Raw genomic sequence first — 18,355 nt, 5'->3', positions numbered from 1 at the left:
AAGCAGGTCGCAAGGCTGGCAGGGTAGACAAAAGGGGAAGCAATTCTGCAAGGGCAGAATCCTGGAGGGCATCCTGGAGGACAGGACATATGAGCAAGGCCTTGAAGGATGAAAGGTTTTTAACCGATCCCCTTCTGAAGCTGCAAACTTGCTTTGCCTTGCATCTTCTTTATCTTAACTAAGTGGCTCTGCCATTGTCTCAGGATTACCAAGCTAGAAACTTGAGAGACTCATCACTGACATCCACCTGTCACCAAGTCCTGTTGATCCTACCACCAAAACATATGTCAAATCTAATCCCTTCTCTTCACGTCCACTGTCATGCCCTGGCCTAAGGCCCCATCACCTCTTGCCTGGATGCCTCAGTATCTTCTCTAGTAGATATTTGTTGTTTAGGGCCACCCAGCCTCCTGTCACTGTATTTCCCATCATAACCCCTGTTTGTCATCTGGGGGATGCACCTCCTCCTCCTTCAAGTCATGTGGTTCCAAGGAAGCTGCCTCCATCCTGGCTCCAAAGGTGAGGCCTATGACCCAGGCCAGGCCAGTGATTTCTTCCATTCCTCTGGCCACAGTGATTGGTTCAGGGTTAGGAACATGACTGAAATCAGACCAATCAGATCCAATAAGACTCAATTCCAGGACTTGAATATGTTATCAGGGAGGTGGCATCAGCTTTTTCCTGGCTGTGTCTGGACAGGAGTAGATGTGAGATGGGAGCTATGGCAGCCGCTTGCCCCATGCAGCATAATCCTGAGGTTAGGGAGGAAATGGAGCCACCAAGAGTAAAGAGGGACAAGAGATGGAGGGAAAGAAATAGGGTCATGGCAGCATTATTTGAACCCTGATCAAGCCTTACCTGGATCCTTTCCCTCTCCCTGAGCTTTCAGCTCCACCTGTCAATAAATTTGGGTTGAGTTTTGAAATAATGATGTAGTTCTTAGACTCTCCCCACACTCTCTCCTGCCCTTCCCAAATGTCTTACACACCATAGACTGTGTATGTAAAGCCCTTTAGTCCCTGCCCATTGCCATAAACATAAAATCCCCCAATTTAAAAAATGGTCCATGAGTCCCAGCACAACCTCAGCCTCACCTCTTTCTGTCTCATTCACTGCAATCTACCATGCTGGTTTCCTCTTAGTTTTTCAAATATGCCAGATCTTTTCCAGCAGAGTCTTCCCACACACTACGACCTGTGTCCTCACCCTACACCTGGTGGGTTCCTATTCATCCTCTAGATCCCATCTCAAAGAGGCCTGTTCCAAATGCAGTTAGTCCCCTGCTGCTTTTATTCTTCATGACACCCGACATGATTCACAGTCCTGTGCATACTCTTGTGTCTGTGTGAATGTTGCATCTTCCATGCAGTGTATAGTCCCTGAGGCCTGAGCCAGGCTGGTCTTGTTCACTACTCTTTCACTTATGCCTGGAAGAGCTCCTGGCACATTATAGAGGCTCAACACGTTTTTGTTTTTTGTTTCTTGAGACAGAGTCTCACTTGGAATGCAGTGGCACAATCTTGGCTCACTGCAACCTCCCCCTCCTGGGCTCAAGCAATCCTTCCACCTCAGCCTCCCTAGTAGCTGGGACTACAAGTATGCACCCCCACGCCCAGCTAGTTTTTATATTTTTAGTAGAGATGGGGTTTTACCATGTTGGCCAGGCTGGTCTCTAACTTCTGACCTCAAGTGATCCTCCTGCTTCGGCCTCCCAAAGTGCTGGGATCACAGGTGTGAGCCACTGTGCCCTGCCGGTATTTTTTTTGATGGAGGGAGTGAAGAATAGGCGAGGATTAGGTTGGGTTGGGCAATCCTGCCTGAAATTATATCAGGAGCAGAAATTCAAGGCCTGAACAGGCAGTGTGCAGTTGAGGAAGCATAAGAACCCTAGAGCAGAGGCTTAATTAGGGAAGGTGGGTAGAGCCAGGCCACAGGGGCCTTGAAGGTCTGGCTGAGATGTTTGATATTCAATCTGTAAACCAACAATTTTCAAAGTGTAGTCTTGGGAACACCAGTCCTACAAGATGCTCTGCCAAAGGAAAAGATCAAGAGGATGAGGGGTTAAATAAACTTGCAAACAGACCAGTCCTGTAAACTCCTCTAACTGAGGCACAGTGCATGTGATCATCCAAGGTTCTGACAAGTCCTGCACTGGTAGACTCTTAGGTTAACTAAGCACTTACCAAACACAGTTGACCACAAAATCCCCTTTATCCCCCTCACAACAGCTACAACTGTAAGATGGATATTTCCATATTTATGAAACAGGGTAGTCATACAATTGATATGCACGTGTAATGTAGAGTTTCTTTAAACTCCCTGAAACCTGGTTGTTTAATCCAAAGGCCCTCTGACAATTGGTGGTGACTTAGAATCGAGGCCATATGATCACATCTTGCAGAAGTAATGATCTATGGAAATCGCTTTTGAGGAAGAGAGTGACATATTGTGACTTGTGTTTTGGGGCGGCCATTCCTGCAGCAGTGTGAATGGAGCTGGGGGTGCTGAGCAGGCTGGGCTGGGAAGCCTGAAATCTAGACCTTCTACCCCTCCTGAAGATCCCACTGACGGGTCTATGGAGTGAGGCACTGACTTGGTGCCTGCAAATAGGAGAATTTAATTAGGACACTGGGGTATTGTTGAAAGGTTGATCAATGTTTTGCCCTAGGAGGCCTCTTGTCTTCTAATGTAAGAAGACAATCTAGAAGACACCTATTCCTTTTCATACAGCTGTCCAGAGATGCCTGTCGAGGGTGTCTGGGGGCCGAGGTTGTGCACGGAGCCTGGGGCGGGATGAGTTTTGGCTCCTCTCTCTGCCCTACAGCACACTGCTAAGCCAGGAAGCCTGTCAGCTCTACTTTCAAAAGACGCCCAGTATCTGACTGACTCTCACCTCTTCCACTGCTACCACCCTGGTGGAAGGCACCATCTCTCTTCCCCTGGGTGATGTCAAGGGCCTCCTAACTGATCTCCCTGCTCTGCCCTTGCCCTCTGCAGTCTATTCTCAATGCCACAGCCCAAGGGACCTTTTAAACATGTAAGTCAAATCATGCCAGTCCTCAAAATCCTTTGATGATCCTGCATTGCAGTCGGCTTTTGAAAAGCTGGTGTCCTAGCCATGGCCTAGAGGCCCTATACCACCTGGTCTCATCCCCTGTGGCCCTCCCCCTGGCTCTCTGGTCCTTGCTGTTCCAATGTGCTGCCTCGGGGTCTTTGCCCTTGCCATTCCCTTGGCTGGGTGCCCACTCCCCAAGGCTAACTCCCTCACCATTGGGCAGCCTCTGCCCAAATGCTGCTTCTCATGGTGCCTTTCCTGAGCACATATTAAAAATTGCAACCCCCCCCACCCATCACTCTGTGACCCCTTTCCTGCTTAGTTTCTCTCTGGATCACTTTGCACCTCCTAACATATGACATACCATGGTAGGCAGAGTTCAAGATGCCCACAGACTCCAGCCCCCTGGTGTATACACACCTTCTCTCAGCAACATATTCCGTCATGCATCTAGATGCTGCTGTGAAGGGATTTGGCTGATGTAATTAAGGTCCCAAATCATTAGTTGACTTTATAAAAAGGGAGGCTATCCTCCAGGAGCCCAGCCCGATTAGATAAGCTCTCAAAAGGGACTGGGCATCCGCCGAGAGAGATTCAAAGCTGGACGTGGGGAAGTTCTCCGTTGCTGGCTTTGAAGATGGAGGGAGTCGCCTGGTAAGGACCCAAAAGCAACCTCTAGCAGTTAAGAGCAGCCCCTGCTGACAGCCAGCGAGGAACTTGGATCTGCCAACAACCACTTGAACTTGAAAGAGAACACCGAACTCCAGAAAGGAATGCAATCCGGCCAACAACTTGACTTCAGCCACACAAGGCTCTAAGCAGAGGGTCCGGCTAAGCTGTGTGTGGACTCCTGACACATGGAAATGATGAGATGATTAGTGGGCCTTATCTGAGGCCGCAAAGTGTGTGGTCATTGCTTACGTAGCAAGATAAAACGAATGCAATTAGCAACCTCTTTCTTTTGCTTATCGGCTCTCTCCTCCTGCTAGAATGTAAGCTCCAGGCAAGCAGGGATTTTTGTTTTGTCCGCTGCTACAATCTCAGCACCTAGAACAGTGCCTGATGTATGGTGGGCGCTCCATACACGCCAGTTGAACGAATGAATAGGAGTGGGCCCCAGGCATCAATCAGCACAGCCCTGCCTTCCAGGAGCTGCCCGTCCATCAGGGGAGATCGGCCCCACCTGTAAAGAACAAGGTGGGAAATGCTAATGGTAGCTGGAGACGCAGAGTTCAGTTGTTTTCTATAAATCCAGTCTGGCTGCCTGTGCGAAGATCTGTATTTTCACAGCCCCAACAAAGCACTCTGCTCCGAGAGGAGCATCATTGAGATATTAGTACAACCCCCAACCACCCCCGCTCAGGTAATTAAGGCTGGCCTGGCTCCACCTCCCACTGCATTCACTGAGAGCTTGCCTGGGGAAAGCTGGTCACCCCACAATTGCCCTGTGCTGAGGAGGAAGCCTCTCAAACACCTACCTGTCAAAGTAATTAACCTATTAAAATGAAAGCAATAAATCCTGGTGTCAGGTTGAGCCACAGGGAAGGGGTCTCTGTTGTGTTTCTTTCATTTAGATTTCAAAGCCATGTCACTGTGGCTTCATAGTCACAATGGTAATGAGTCTGTGCACTGTCTGATGCCTGGGGACCAGCCACTGTGTTGAGGTCTGTGATGAGGCAGCTGCTCTCCAAACCCAGCAGCCCTGGTTTGGGACTAGCTGATGTTGCCCTTTGGATGTGGTGGGTCAGGGTCTGGGGGAGGTATAAGGATAATATTCTGGACTCCTCCCCTGAAATTTCCATACTTCCCCCAACCTCCCATCTCCTCTGTCCCAGGTAGGCAGGGGTAGGAGCTGGAAGCCCAGAATCTTAGAATTTTACAGGAGGAAGGGGTTGTAGAAGTCCTTCATGTTACAGCTGGCACACTGAGACACAGAGAAGGTGAGAGATTTGCTTGAGGTCACCCAGCAAGCTGAAGGCAGAGCCAGGACTGGAATCTAGGCACTTCCCACTATGACCGCTTGTCTGTCTGCTTCCTTGAGGGTATCAGGGTCAACCTCATTCCACAGGTGGGAACACAATCTTTATTTCCAGCTCTCTAAGAATCTGTTTACAGTCTCTGAGACCAGGCCTAGGAATCGAGGTTGCACTGAGAAACCATATCTGTAGAGGGAGCTTAGAGATCACCAGCTCCATGGGCTCCAATTTACAGATGAGAAAACTGAGGCCCATTGAGGATCAGTGCTAGCCCCAGGCCCCCTGGCAAACCGGTAGTGAGAAGTCAGGATTTCAAGCTCCTGGCCAGTGCTTCCTCTCCCATTCTCTCCCTATCTCATATCTTCCTATTAGGAAGAAAGTGGCCATTGAATCAGAACCTTGAAGGATAAGTAGTCAGACCTGATGGGGAGGGAATCCCAGGTGGAGGAGATAGCTTGATTCAGCACTGGTAGCATCAATGGCAGGTGTATGCAGGAAGCAGGGAGAGGCTCGGGTTGGTGGAGCTCAGGGTACAGAAAGCAGGTGCAAATGTGACCCCAGGGCAGGGGCCTTGGCAGGTACACGGACATATGTGCTGGAGCGAGCTGAGGAGGAAGACATGTTGCTAAATGCTGGTGTCTGCTCCTGGGCTGGCAGGAAAATTCCTGTGGGATGGGGGTCTTGGTGGTGTGGAGTCGGATGGGGGTGGGGGAGGCCATAGCCTCAGCCCTGCCCCGCCCCGCCCCGCCCCATTAGCCCTTCCCTTTCCTTTCCCTGGGTGCTGAGCTCATGGGAGGAGGAGACATGGGAGTCTTCTCTGGCCTCCTCTTTCTACCCCCAGGTCATATTTTTCTCTCCTTTCTTGCCGACTATATGCCTGACCTCAAGTTTGCATTCTGAGCATTTTCCTTTCTGTTCTTTTCTGGAAATGCTCATGATAGCCCTGTGTCATCAGTAGGGAAGATGTCACTATTCCCATTTTAAAGATGAGGCAACTGAGGTCCAGGGTCTTATATTTCCTCAGAATGTACTGATCTCCTTGGAACCGATACAGTGGTAATATATGACTAATCTGCCAGGCACACCCCTGTCATCCCAGCTACTCAGGAGGCTGAGGCAGGAGGATGGGTTGAGCCTAGTTTGAGGCTGCAGCGAGCTGTGATTGCACCACTGCACTCTAGCAGTCTGGGCAACAGCCAGCCAGACCCCTGTCTCTCTAAAAAATAGATGAATAACTCCAGAGTCCTTGATTCTCTTCCTGGCTTCCCCACTTGCCAGCTGCTTTTAGAATGTGACTAACCTCTCTGGGCCTCAGTTTCCTCATCTTTAGAATGGGGATGCTAGTATCTTTGTAGGGTTGTGTGAGAATCAAATGAACTAATATGTGTACATATTTGAGCCACACAGCTATGGTCAGTGTCCTCATCATCATCATGACTGAAAGTGATCCCAGAGCAGAGCCCTCTCAGGTGACCAATGCCCAGCCAAGCCATGGGAGGCCACCCCACCTCCCCCATCTCCCTGGGCCCAGTTGAATCTGAAAACAATGAACTGGGTCCCAGTAAGTATTTTCAGTCCTGACAATCAGAGGAGAGTTTGAAAAAAAAAAAAAAAAAAAAAAAAAAAAAAAAAAAAAAAGGAGAAAAGAGAGTGAGATCAAATTGTTTTCTTCAGGAAGAAAGAAATCTCATTTGGAGGCGAGCTCCGTGGCGGGGAGCCGGTGCCACCGGGTGTGACACAGGATCTGTCCATTTCCATGCGGCTCAGGAATTGCTGCTGGCATTTCTAGCAAGTAGCTACCACAGGCCCCACTTCCTATAATATCCTAATTAAAGAGCTGTTATTCATACAGGAGGCACCGTTGCCAAGTGACAGGCTGGGGCTGACCGTGGCCTGGGCCTGGGGAGCAGAAGTTGGAGGCCAGGGAGGGTCTCCGCCACTGGGTACCTCCCTGCCCACTGCCCGCCACCAGGCCTGAGCTGTGGAGCCGGGAAGGTCAGGTGTCTGAGAGGCTCTCCTAGTGTTCCCAGTTTAGGGGTGGGAGCTCCAGAGAGGGGCACTCCTAAGGCAGGAGGTGGGTGGGGATTAGGGAGAAGGCCTCCCTGGAGCTCAGCCAGGTGGAGAGCTGGGGGTCAGGGTGGACGGGCAGCTAATATGGAGATTGAGGGAGTGGCAGAGGGACAGATGGGAACAAAGATGGAAGGAGGAGTCGCAGGGAGGAAGGGACAGCTGCTGAGCATGGCTGGGTGCCAGGCCAGGGCGCTCTGGGCCCTCGGCCTCATTCACCCAGCAGGTCAGTCTTCAGAGGCAGCAACTGAGATGAACCCTTCCCCTGAACCTCACTTTCCCCACGTGTGGAGTGAGGGGCCAAGTGAGGTGAACAAGTGAAGGAAGAGAGAGAGGAAAGGGGATGGCGATGAGGGGGTGGGCAGAGGGGCCCCCAGAGAGAAGGGCTGCAGTTGCTAACAAGCCGTCCCTGCAGCAGCCAAGCATGGTCCTCAAGGGAGAGGGGTTTGGGCAGGAGGGACTTCCAGGGAGGCGAGGGAATTCTGCACATGCTTTTCCAGTCAGGAAGTGGGGGAGGGAGGTGCTGAGTCCCCCAGTGGCAATTTTGGCAGAATGTTCCAGATGTTCTGCAGGGAAAGCAGAGTCCTTGGGGTGTGGGAGCAGCTGTTGGTGGGAGTTGGGCCTCAGGTTGGGGAGGGGGTGGGGCACACATCTCCCATCTGGGAAGGCACTTGGGGGCTGGGCCAAGAAGGATAATCTGGTTACAGGGGCTGTGTGTGTGTGTGTGTGTGTATGTGAGTGTGTGTGTATGTGACTGTGTGTATGTGTGTAGGTATGTATGTGTGTGTATGTTCATGAGTAGATTTGCTACCCCATTGACCACTAGTTAATTTCCAGAACAAAAGTGAAGGAAGAGATGGAAGAAGGCTCTTGCAGTAGGAAGCTGGGGTCAAGAGCAGCAAGGGGTGTCCCTCCTGCACTCCTGTGGAAACATAGGAGGGACTACTGTGAGCAATTCCTCCCCAGGTTCAGGCCTGGGGTTTGAGGTTGGTGCCCCGCGGTGTGCCCAAGGGTTGAAGGAGAGTCCAGGGTATGGTCCTGGCTTCCTCGGGCCTCAGTTTTCTCATCTACAAATAGGGCTTGTAGTCTCTGCTCTCCTAGCTCCAAAGAAAGGCTGTGAGGACCCCAGGGAGTGATGGCTGGAGGCAGGATCAGCTACATAATTTGCAGGGCCCCTTGCAAACTGAAAAATAGAGACTCTTTGTGAGAAATAAATTAAGAATTTCAAGACAGCAACAGCAGAGCATCAAACAAAGCATGGGCCCCACACAACTGCCTGGGCCACATGTCTGTGAAGCTGGCTCTGGCGAGAAGGGGTGTGGAGGGGCAGGAGGCCCCTGTGCCCATCTGATGCCTTGGCTCAGAGCCAATTTCACATGGGTTCTTGGTAGGCCCCAGGGAGGCATGATAACCTTCAGCAGTGGATTCTGGGTGGGGCAGGTGGGTGGAGGGAACTGTGGGGTCATTTGGGGGATCGGGGCTTGGAAATGCTGAAAAAGGAGGAGATGGTGATGGTGTGAGCACAAACCCTTGTCGTTACAGCTTCCTGGAGAGACTCCCCACTTTGTCTGCCCTGGTCCTGGCCCTGAGCCAGGGTCAGGGCCAGGGTCTCTCTAGCTAGCCTAGGCTCCTGGTCCTAGGGTGGTAGAACCAAGGCAGGTGGCTGATTCTGAACATCTGCTAAAATACAATGTGAACCAACCAGCTTCAAGACCGAGTCTTGCTCCCAAGAAACAACTCGCTATCTGGTCTTACTTAGGGTCTCTTGACCAGTTGGAGAGTAACTTGGGGGAGGAAGAGGCCTTCCCAACATGCTCTGACCAGCCCTCAAAGGTGGGGCATATACTCTAGAGGTCCCAGTGGCAGCCTGAACCCTGGGGTCTGGGGCTTAGCACAATTGAGGATGCCTACCGCATGCGAGGATGCCTGCCCCATGAGAGGCTCATGCTGGGCCTTGGAGAACTTATAGGCAGGGGATGGAGGGCTGAGCCAGCCCTGATTTATCAACAAGGCCCTCCTAGTGAGAGATCCTGCAGCTAGAACCCAGTCAAGCCATGTCTGGATTCCTGAACCACAGAAACAGTGAGATGGTAAATGTGTATTGTTTTAAGCCTCTAAGTTTTGGGAGTAATGACGAATACATCCCATAATAGTAATGACACTAGGATTCACTCATTCATTCATTCATGACATCAGTCAGTACTCATCCACTCATTCATTTATTCATGAAACCAACAAATATCCATGAAGTGCCCGTCATGTGTCAGATACCAGCGTCATGTTATATGAGCACTTGATATGTGAACTGTACATTACAGTTTATAAAGGACTCCCTTGTGGGTTAATTATTCTTGTGTCTCAGCAGAAGGGGCTCCTAGAGCTCCTCAAGTACAGCCCTGTAATCAAGGCCTGCTTGCTGTGTCTCCTTCCTTCAGCAGCCGAGGATGGTGGGGAGCCCAGCTTGTATCCTCCCGCCTGCCTTTGCCCATGTGGTCCCAAACAGGCACCGTCAGTTCAAGCCCAGCATGATCTTGAAGCCTCAAGTCCCCAAAGACTCAAGGGTGAGAAACAGAACCTTCTAGGTCACTGGGCAGAAGAGGCACCTGTAGCTCAGATATGGTTTGGCTGTGTCCCCACCCAAATCTCATCTTGAATTCCCACATGTTGTGGGAGGGACCGGGTGGAAGGTGATTGAATCATGGGGGCAGGTTTTTCCCATGCTGTTCTTGTGATAGTGAATAAGTTTCATGAGATGTGATGGTCTTAAAAAGGGGACTTTCCCTGCACAAGCTCTCTTCTCTTGTTTGCCACCATGTGAGACATGACTTTCACCTTCTGCCATGATTATGAGGCCTCCCCAGCCACGTGGAACTGTAAGTTCAATAAACCTCTTTCTTTTGTAAATTGCTGAGTCTTGGGTATGTCTTTATCAGGAGCATGAAAACAGACTAATACAAGTCCCTCTTGAGTTCAGGTAAGTAACTTTCCTGGGCTCTACACTCATTCCTGGGATCCAGGATCTTGGGGGGTGGGGTGGGGTCTTCCTACCTGCCTGAAGTCCCTTGTCTGTACAGAAAAGGGCACTGGTCTGACCCAGCCCCATTCCTCACCTGAGCACCCACATGGACCCAAGCCAGAAAGAGGAGGTCAGGCTAAGATGCTGAGTCAGGGTGCTTTAGGCAGCAAGTAATAGGAGAATCGACCACTGCAGGCATCAACCATAAAGAAAATGTGTTATCTCATAGGACGAGATGTTCCAGAGGCAGCGTTGCTTAATTCCATGACTCAGCAACATCCCCTGAGGCCATGGTTTTTGTTTTCCCTTTTCTCTCTCTTCCATCCTCAGGATGGGCTGTTCCCTCATGGTCATGAGGTGGCTGCCACTGCTCCAAGTATCACAGCCTTATAGCTGCAGCCAGAGGCAGAAAACAACTTGCTTCTTGTGACTCATTTCTTTTCAAGAGCAAAGAAACTTTTCCCAGAAGTCCCCCAGCAGACATTTTCTTTTGTTTTGCTGGCCAAAATTGCACCACCTGCCCTCTCTCCCCGAACAAAGCATAGTCATTGGGGTTACTGGGATTGGCTTAGACCAATCATGATTCATTCCCTGGGGCTGGGAGTGGCTCCACCTTTCCTGACCTCTGGACAGCACTGGGCTTCTGTTAGAGAGGAGTCCCTGCTGTCCCACTCTGCTTTCTCTGCCCCTCCCCTTCCCACTCCAGGCCTCAGCCCTCAGGAACGTACCCCCATCCCACGCCTGGCACCTCCCCTCTGGTCAGCCAAGGACAGGCAAGGATCAGAGTCTCTGAGACAGAGGGCCCAGTGTGAGCCAGAGCCCTGGGCTGACGCAGGACCTTGGCATTGTCCAGCTCCCAAATCCCTGGGTAGCTGATCTCAGAGCTCCCCTGCCCGCCCCCAGCCAGTCACAGAACTGCTGACACTCATATCGCACTTACCAGGCTCTGTCGTAAACTCTTTATGTAAGTTACTTACTCCTTACAGCAACTGTAGAAGTAGTTCTGTGATCATCCTCATTTATCAGAGGAGGGAAAGGAGACAGAGAGCTAGACCATGCAGCAGGAACTTAGTGGAGCTGAATGTGAACCCAGGAAGTCTGGCTCCAGAATCTTCCCTGAACTGCAGCTCTACAGCTCCCCCAAGTCCTGCTCCATCCCCTTAGTGCAGGTCACTGAATCACAGCCTTTCTGGGCAGCAAGCAGGACAGAGCCGGGGAGGGGAGGTGTCCTGGAGGGACCTGGGCTGCCTACCTCCCCCAGCCTGTGGGAGAGTCACAGGGCTTTGCTGAGCCTCTGTTTTTAATGTTTGAAAGGTGAATCCTAATGATGCCTGTATCAGAGGGGTGTGGTGAAAATGAGAGATTATAACCTCTAATAGTTAGTAGAGGATGACAGGATGGCAGAACGGTGATGGATGGGTAGACGAGGAGCATAGTGGATACAGCTCCCTCTGCCCACCACCCTCTTGTCTAGTGGTGCCCATGGCTTACTCCTCCACTTCCTACAGATCTTTGCTCAGCAAGGTCCTTCCTGACCACTGATAGGAAACGGAGTGCCAGCGCTGGCACTTCCTCTCCCTTTACCTTCTCCATCAATGAAGGGATCCCATCAACATCTGACCTGTTCGCTGCCTTGTTAAGATGCATACTGCCTGTCTCCTGCATTAGAATGTAAACTCCACTATTTTGTTCACTACTTATCTCTAGGGCCTAGAATGTTATTCAGCACATAGCAGGTACTCAACAAATAATTGTTAGGGAAGTGAATGAATGGATGAATGAATGAGTAAAGGGGAGGATGGAATGAATGACCCATGCTGGGATTTGAATGCTGGTCTTGCTGAGGGAAGCAGGGAGGTCAAGTCCAAGGATTCTTCCCAGCCCCACAGCTGCTGTCCCTGGCAAATCAGTGGCCACTCCGTATTCAGTGTATACTACTGGGTGTAGGGAAGGAGCTCCAGGCTTAACCTCTCTTGGCCATCTTCTCTCTTGTCCCTCTACCCTTCCAAGACACAGAACCTTGTCCTATAGCTCAAACTTATCCCACCCTGGCCTCTCCTCATAGATGGAATTTGAAACTTCAGGAGCACTTGGTCTGGAGTCAGACAGATCTAGATTCAAATCCCAATGCTGTGGCCTCCTTGCTGTGCGACTTTGGGGAAAGTGACTTGATTGTCTAAGCCTTTGGCTCCTCTTTTGCAATATGGGTCCAATCACAAGCCTGACTTGCTAGCGTTGTGGGAACTAAGCTTGATGACAGACGCAGAACCCTTATTGTGGCTTGTGAGAAGGACTTAATAAAAGAAATCGAAACCAACCAGACAGACAATTATTGAGTGCTTACCCTCAGGCGGACATGGTGCTAAGTGCGTTATGTGCACTTAGTTCTCCCACCCACCCCGTGGGGTAGATACTAGCAGTATTCCCCTTTTAAAGATGAGAAAACAGAGGCAGTAAGATGTTGAGTCATTCACCCAGTAGCACCAAGCGAGTGAATGGTAGAGCTGGGATTTAACAAACATTTAAAACAAAACTCAACGGTGGACATGAGAAGATGAGGCAGTGAGAGCCTCTCTGGTCTGGGGGATGGGAGCCCTGCTGCTGGTCCCTAACTTGCTTGGTGACATGGCTATTCCCACAGGCAGTGCTGAGAAAACCCAGAGGACAAACGGGCTGTCACTGAGGGTGTCTGGGGAGTAGGGCCTTGAAGCAGGAGAAGAAGCTCTGCTTTATTCTGTTTTTAGAAGCTTTTTTTTTGGTTGGGGAGGGGGGAAGTGTCTGGTTATGAAATCAACACATGCTCATTTTAGAAAACATGGAGATGACTTAAAAGTATAAGGAAATAAATAAAAGTGATCTGAAATTTCCCGACCCTGAATGTTCACTGTTAACATGTTCATGCAGTTAATTTATTTGCTCAACAAATGTTTATTGAGTGCCTCCCATCAGCCAGATCTGTGTGTGCCGGACACTGGGGACAGTGTGAGAACCAAGTGGACACAGTCCCTGCCCTCTTGGATTAGATACTGCACAGCAAAACAGACTTGGGGCAGCTCATGGGTGTGGTGCTGAGACGGAGGAGCCACGTGCTGGAGGGCTGGACGCGGACACACGGAGCCAGGACCTGACTGGTGATCTGATTGTGTATTCTGTATTCTCCACTAACTAGTAGGTGTGAGCATCTTTAATTGGGAAATTTTCACAATGCATGAGTGGAAGGGGCCCCAGGTGGAAGGCAGGGCAGAGGCACGACAGCCACTGCATCTTGGGCCAGGCCCTGGGACACATACCATTCCCCTACAGGAACCCTCTGACCTAGTTTCTTATTCCTCCTGTGTGTTCATGTCCATCAGAACCTGGACTCAGGCCTCACTCCACCCTCCGTGGCCCAAATCCTGGGGTAGTGTGAGTCATCACAGGGAAAGGCCTGAAGGGCAGCCCTCAAAGTCACCTAGACCTCCCGCCCCACTTAGCTCAGATGGGGCAGAGGCTCCAAGGCTGTGCAGCAAGGCGGGGCTGTCATCATGGGCAAGGTTAGGGGCCAGGCCTTGTATTGCCTGTGTTTTCTTTCTGCTGCTCTCTAGGCTCATCCTAAGCCAGAGGGCCTGGCCCCTGTCCCCTCCCACCCCCTCCTCGATATGGTCAAGCTTGCTGGAGGAGTGCTGTCTTTGCCAATGGCTACGCCTGATGCCACTTCGTGCTGGTGATCTTGAAGGATACATGAGAGAACAATGCCTGGGCCTTTGCCTCTACTTTCTTCTCCAGCCAGGCCTGCTGGCCTCTTAGGCCTGCCCCCAGCCTGGTTTAAAAGTCCTCCATGCCCCTTGGCATGGAGGAGTCACTTTGGCTGACTCCTTGTCACAGCTGGGGCAAGGTCCAGGCTGGGGTGGGGGATCCCCGGCACCTAGTGTCCCCTCCCCCAGAGGTGAGCTGTTCCAGCCACGGAGGGGGAAGACAGAGTGCTCTTTCTTACTAACTGGATCAGGAAGGGGTGCCAGCTCCACTCCGCATGGTGCATATACACATGCTGCCACGTGCACATATGTTAGCACCTAGGCTACACATGTGCTCACCCACCATGTGTACAAGCATCCACCAGAATGTATGCTGTGTGGAGGCAGGGACTTTGTTTCATTCACCGAATGCTAGCACAGTGGTGGGTGCATAGAAGGTGTTAATTAAACATTTGTCAAGTGATAACTAAATGAATGATGAAATGAGTGGTAATACTTGTGCATGTCAGTGGCTATGCAGAGGGACACTCCAGAGTCCATTGACAGGCATATGTCAGGCTCACACACATACAGGGGTACGCCAGCACACAAACATATGCTCAAAGACACGTGCACACAGGTGTGTGCTAGTCACACTAGTTGATGTGCGCATCTGTGCATGCTTGCTTATTTGAACACATGAGTATGTGGGCACACACCAGTGCAGGCAAGGAGACTCACATGTGTGTAGCCATACCCCTAGTGCAAATATGCACACATAAACCTGCATTTAAAACTGAAGACATTTTAACAAAATTGAGCAAGTCACTTGTTCCGAACCCTGTGCTAAGTGCTGGGTAGGGCTCAGGGGTGGAGAATTGAAGGTGGACTGAATTGGGCTCCATCCCCAAGATGCTTATAATCTATGGAGGATGACAGATATTAATTTAAACAGTACAAAGGGGTGAAGGAAACCATGTGTATGGGTGTATTTGTGTGTGCACATGAGTGCGAGAAATCCTAGAACCATCAGAATGGAGTGTTGGGTTCCCAGGTGTGTCTCCAGGTGGCTCTTCTAAATCTTGTTTCCAGGTTGATCTAGGGACACTGAGTGACTTGAGTGGGGACTCACAAGCAGAAATGGATGGACTACTTAAAAATGCATCCACAGCATATATTTCTCTGCATGCACACAGCACACATGCAGGCCTACAGCACAGGGATACACATGACCACAGGTGCACAGAACACCCTGCACCTGCTCACACAGCCGGCCAAGCACATGTACCCCACAGGTTCTGACAAGGCCTGCAGGTGTCTCTGGCTCCTCCTGAGTCAGGGCAAGGTGCCTTGAGAGAACCCTGTAAGAGACTGGAGCTGGCGGCTCCTCTAAGGAGTCTATTACACAGCCCAGCTCATTCATCCTGGAGGTGGGTAACAGGATGTGGGCTGCATCTTGTGGGTAGGAATGGGTTTGAAATGTAGCTGAGTCTCAGAAATGTCCTGGACCTAGTGGCCTCAAAGGAGATTGTGTGCTCCAGGTAGCCCTGGGCCTAGCCCCTGTTCTTTTAACCACACCAGGCTCTTCAGCAGGACTGGAGAAGCCTGGGATTGGGGAGAACCCGAGGAGAGGGTGAGGGATTGACCATAGTTATGAAAGGGGCACTCATGAATGCCAGAGCTGACAAAACAAGTCAAAGACCTGTGACACAGGGGGAAACTGAGACTCAGAGAAGGGGAAGGGCTTTCCCAGGGTCACAGAGAAAGGCAGCAGTGAACGTGAGACTGGAGCCCAGGTTCCTGGGGCACTTGTTGTATGTAGCCCTGGGATGCCTCAGGCGGAGGCAGAAGGGTCACTCGCTTGGGGTCTATGGTCCTCTTCAGGCCTTTCCTCCCTCCCAACACAGAAATATTGGCCCCACCCCAAGACCTGCTCATGAGGAGGTGGCTCCTGACTCTACTTTGCCATCAGAATGGCAAAGTCCCTTTGAGCTGTAGCATTTCGTGCCAAAGCAGAAAGATGGACCAGTGACCTCTGATGTTCCTCATTAGCTCATAGGACTTACCCCTGGGGATATCTCAGACCACGATTTCTGTAATATGGGCCAAGGAAGGAGGGAAAGCTACTGAACCTAGAATCAAGGGCTTGGCTTCAATCCCGCGACAGCAACTTCCCGGCTGTGTGACCTTCAGTGTGCCATTTAACCGTTCTGTGCCTCAGTTTTCTCATCTGTAAAATTGGGATAACATTCTTTATCTCATGGTCTGGGCTGTAGATTAAATGAGCTCATGCCTGGAAAACTCTTAACTTCATCAGGCATATAGCAAGGGTCCACTCAAAAGATGGTAGCAATGACTATTTTGGTTAGAACAGTAATTGTTAGACCTGTCTGTGTGGCCTATACCCTGCATGCACAGGCCTTGTATGCCACAGGTGCTTGCAGGCAGCTGCAGGGAACTTGGCTCTTTTTTATCCTGTGGCATGAATTTGGGAAGCATGGTGTGTGTCTGAGTGTGGGTACGTAGCTGATAAATACCCAACGTGGAATGCAACTTTGCCTGAATCAGGCGAATGAACCTGCCAGTGCATCAAATTGAGAAATGAGTTTCGATTTCCAGCTGCCTGTGATGTATGGGCCTGCTTAGGAGCTGTGGGCTGGAAGCTCTTAAGCCTGGTGCTCTGGGCCACATGGCTGCCTGGCTCAGCGGGGCCCAGCCCCTCACGTCAGGGCTCTGGGAAACACTATTGGAGCCTAATCCGGGGATTTCCTCGTGATGGCTGCAGCATCAGGAGGACCTGCAGGAGATGGGACATGGGGTGGCAAGGTTGAGGGGGACCAGGGAAGAGCAGGCTGGGGACACCTCAGCTCCTTTGTCTTTTGGGACTTGGAGGTTTGAGGAGCGAGGTTTATCCTGAGAGCCTGAGAAAGTTGGCCTGGACCAAACTGGTTCCTGGGAGTCTTTAGGCCTAGGGGTCTCTGATTCAGTGAATAAGAACAGAATACCTAGTTAAATTTGCAATAAAGAACAAATAACTTTAAAGTAGAAATATGTCCCAAATATTGAGTGGGATGCACTTACACTAAAAATTATTCAGTTGATCTGAAATGTAAATTTAACTGGGCCTCCTTTATTTTATCTGAGCCCCCAGGCACCAGCTGTGTGACCTTGGATCACACAGATCACCTTCCCTCTCTGATCTTCAATTTTCTCTCCTTTACAAGTGGGGATAAATCGCGGTCCTCACATGGTTGTTATGAGAATTGGTAAGACGCATAGACCGATAGTAGATTGTGGTGGCTGAGACCGTGACTCTTCAGCCAGACTGCTTAGGTTCAAATCCTGACTCTGCCATATCCTAGCTCTGTAATCCTGGGTATGTGCCTCAGTTTCCTCATCTGTAAAAAAAGATAAACATTTTTCTTACAGGGCTATAGGTAGGATTAGATAACATAATACACACATATAGTGCCTATTATAGAAAAGTTAGTGGCACATAGTAAGTGTAAGTGCCAAATAGGGATTAGGTATTTTTATTTTTTTATTATTATAGGTATTATTATTACCATGATTGATTGTCCCCTACTACTCAGTGGCCTCCTAAGGCTGTTCCCTACTTATCAACCACTTTCACTTTAGTATGAATTAGTTGATAGACCATCTTCCAATAGATGAATCATGAAGACAGGCTTGCAGAGGAGTGAGTTGGAGAGATAATGAGGGCCTGTCCAGAAGGAAAGAGCACTGAAGACCACTGACCTCCACCCCACATCTGACCCTTTGGAGATGCCAGACAGGGAAGAAGAGGGAACACTAGACTTGGAGTCAGAGAAGCTGGCTTCACTGTCCCTCCCACAGCTGTCTCCATCTCAGATATGGCAAATCTATCCTTCTAGACGCTCAGGTCTAACACCTTAGCTCTGCCCTTGACTCTGCTCTTCCTCCCATGTGTCACATCCAAATCCATCAGGAAGTCTTGTGTCTCTACATATACTCAGCATAGGACCACTTCTGCCTACCTCCACTGTTGGGGAGCCACTGGTCCGAGCCACCCAGATTATTGTAGGAGCCTCCTCACTGGTCCTATCTGGCCCTAAGGTTTGGCTTTCCACCTCCTTCTGGTAGTCTTCCCTGATTACCAGGCGCTGGGCAAGGCTAGGGCAGGTGCTCAGGAAGTGCACATGGAATGAAGCACATCTTTGAAGGAGGAGAGCAGGATGTTGGTGGGCAAGGGAGGGCAGGCTCAGGAGGTACCTGGGCTCCTTGAAGCAGTGAATGGGGACGAGCCACCAGCTTTCCCCAGCAGGCTTTCCATGAAGAAGCCATATTTGCAAAGCACATTAAGCTTGGGCGCTAGTCTCTGTCACCGGCACCTAATTGATCAGCATGTGCAGAGCAGAGGCCTTACAGAGAAGCTGACAGGCTTCAGCAGGCCTTGGCCACTGGGTAGCTGGGGGATCTACCTCTTTGGGGTGGTTGGGCAGTGGGATCGCCACGTGCCCCCTGCATGGTGCACCCTGTATCTGCA

The sequence above is a fragment of the Pan troglodytes genome, chromosome 9, assembly GCF_028858775.2.
Source record: "Pan troglodytes isolate AG18354 chromosome 9, NHGRI_mPanTro3-v2.0_pri, whole genome shotgun sequence".
In the NCBI taxonomy this organism is placed as follows: domain Eukaryota; kingdom Metazoa; phylum Chordata; class Mammalia; order Primates; family Hominidae; genus Pan; species Pan troglodytes.
Note: the sequence above shows the minus strand (reverse complement) of the source record.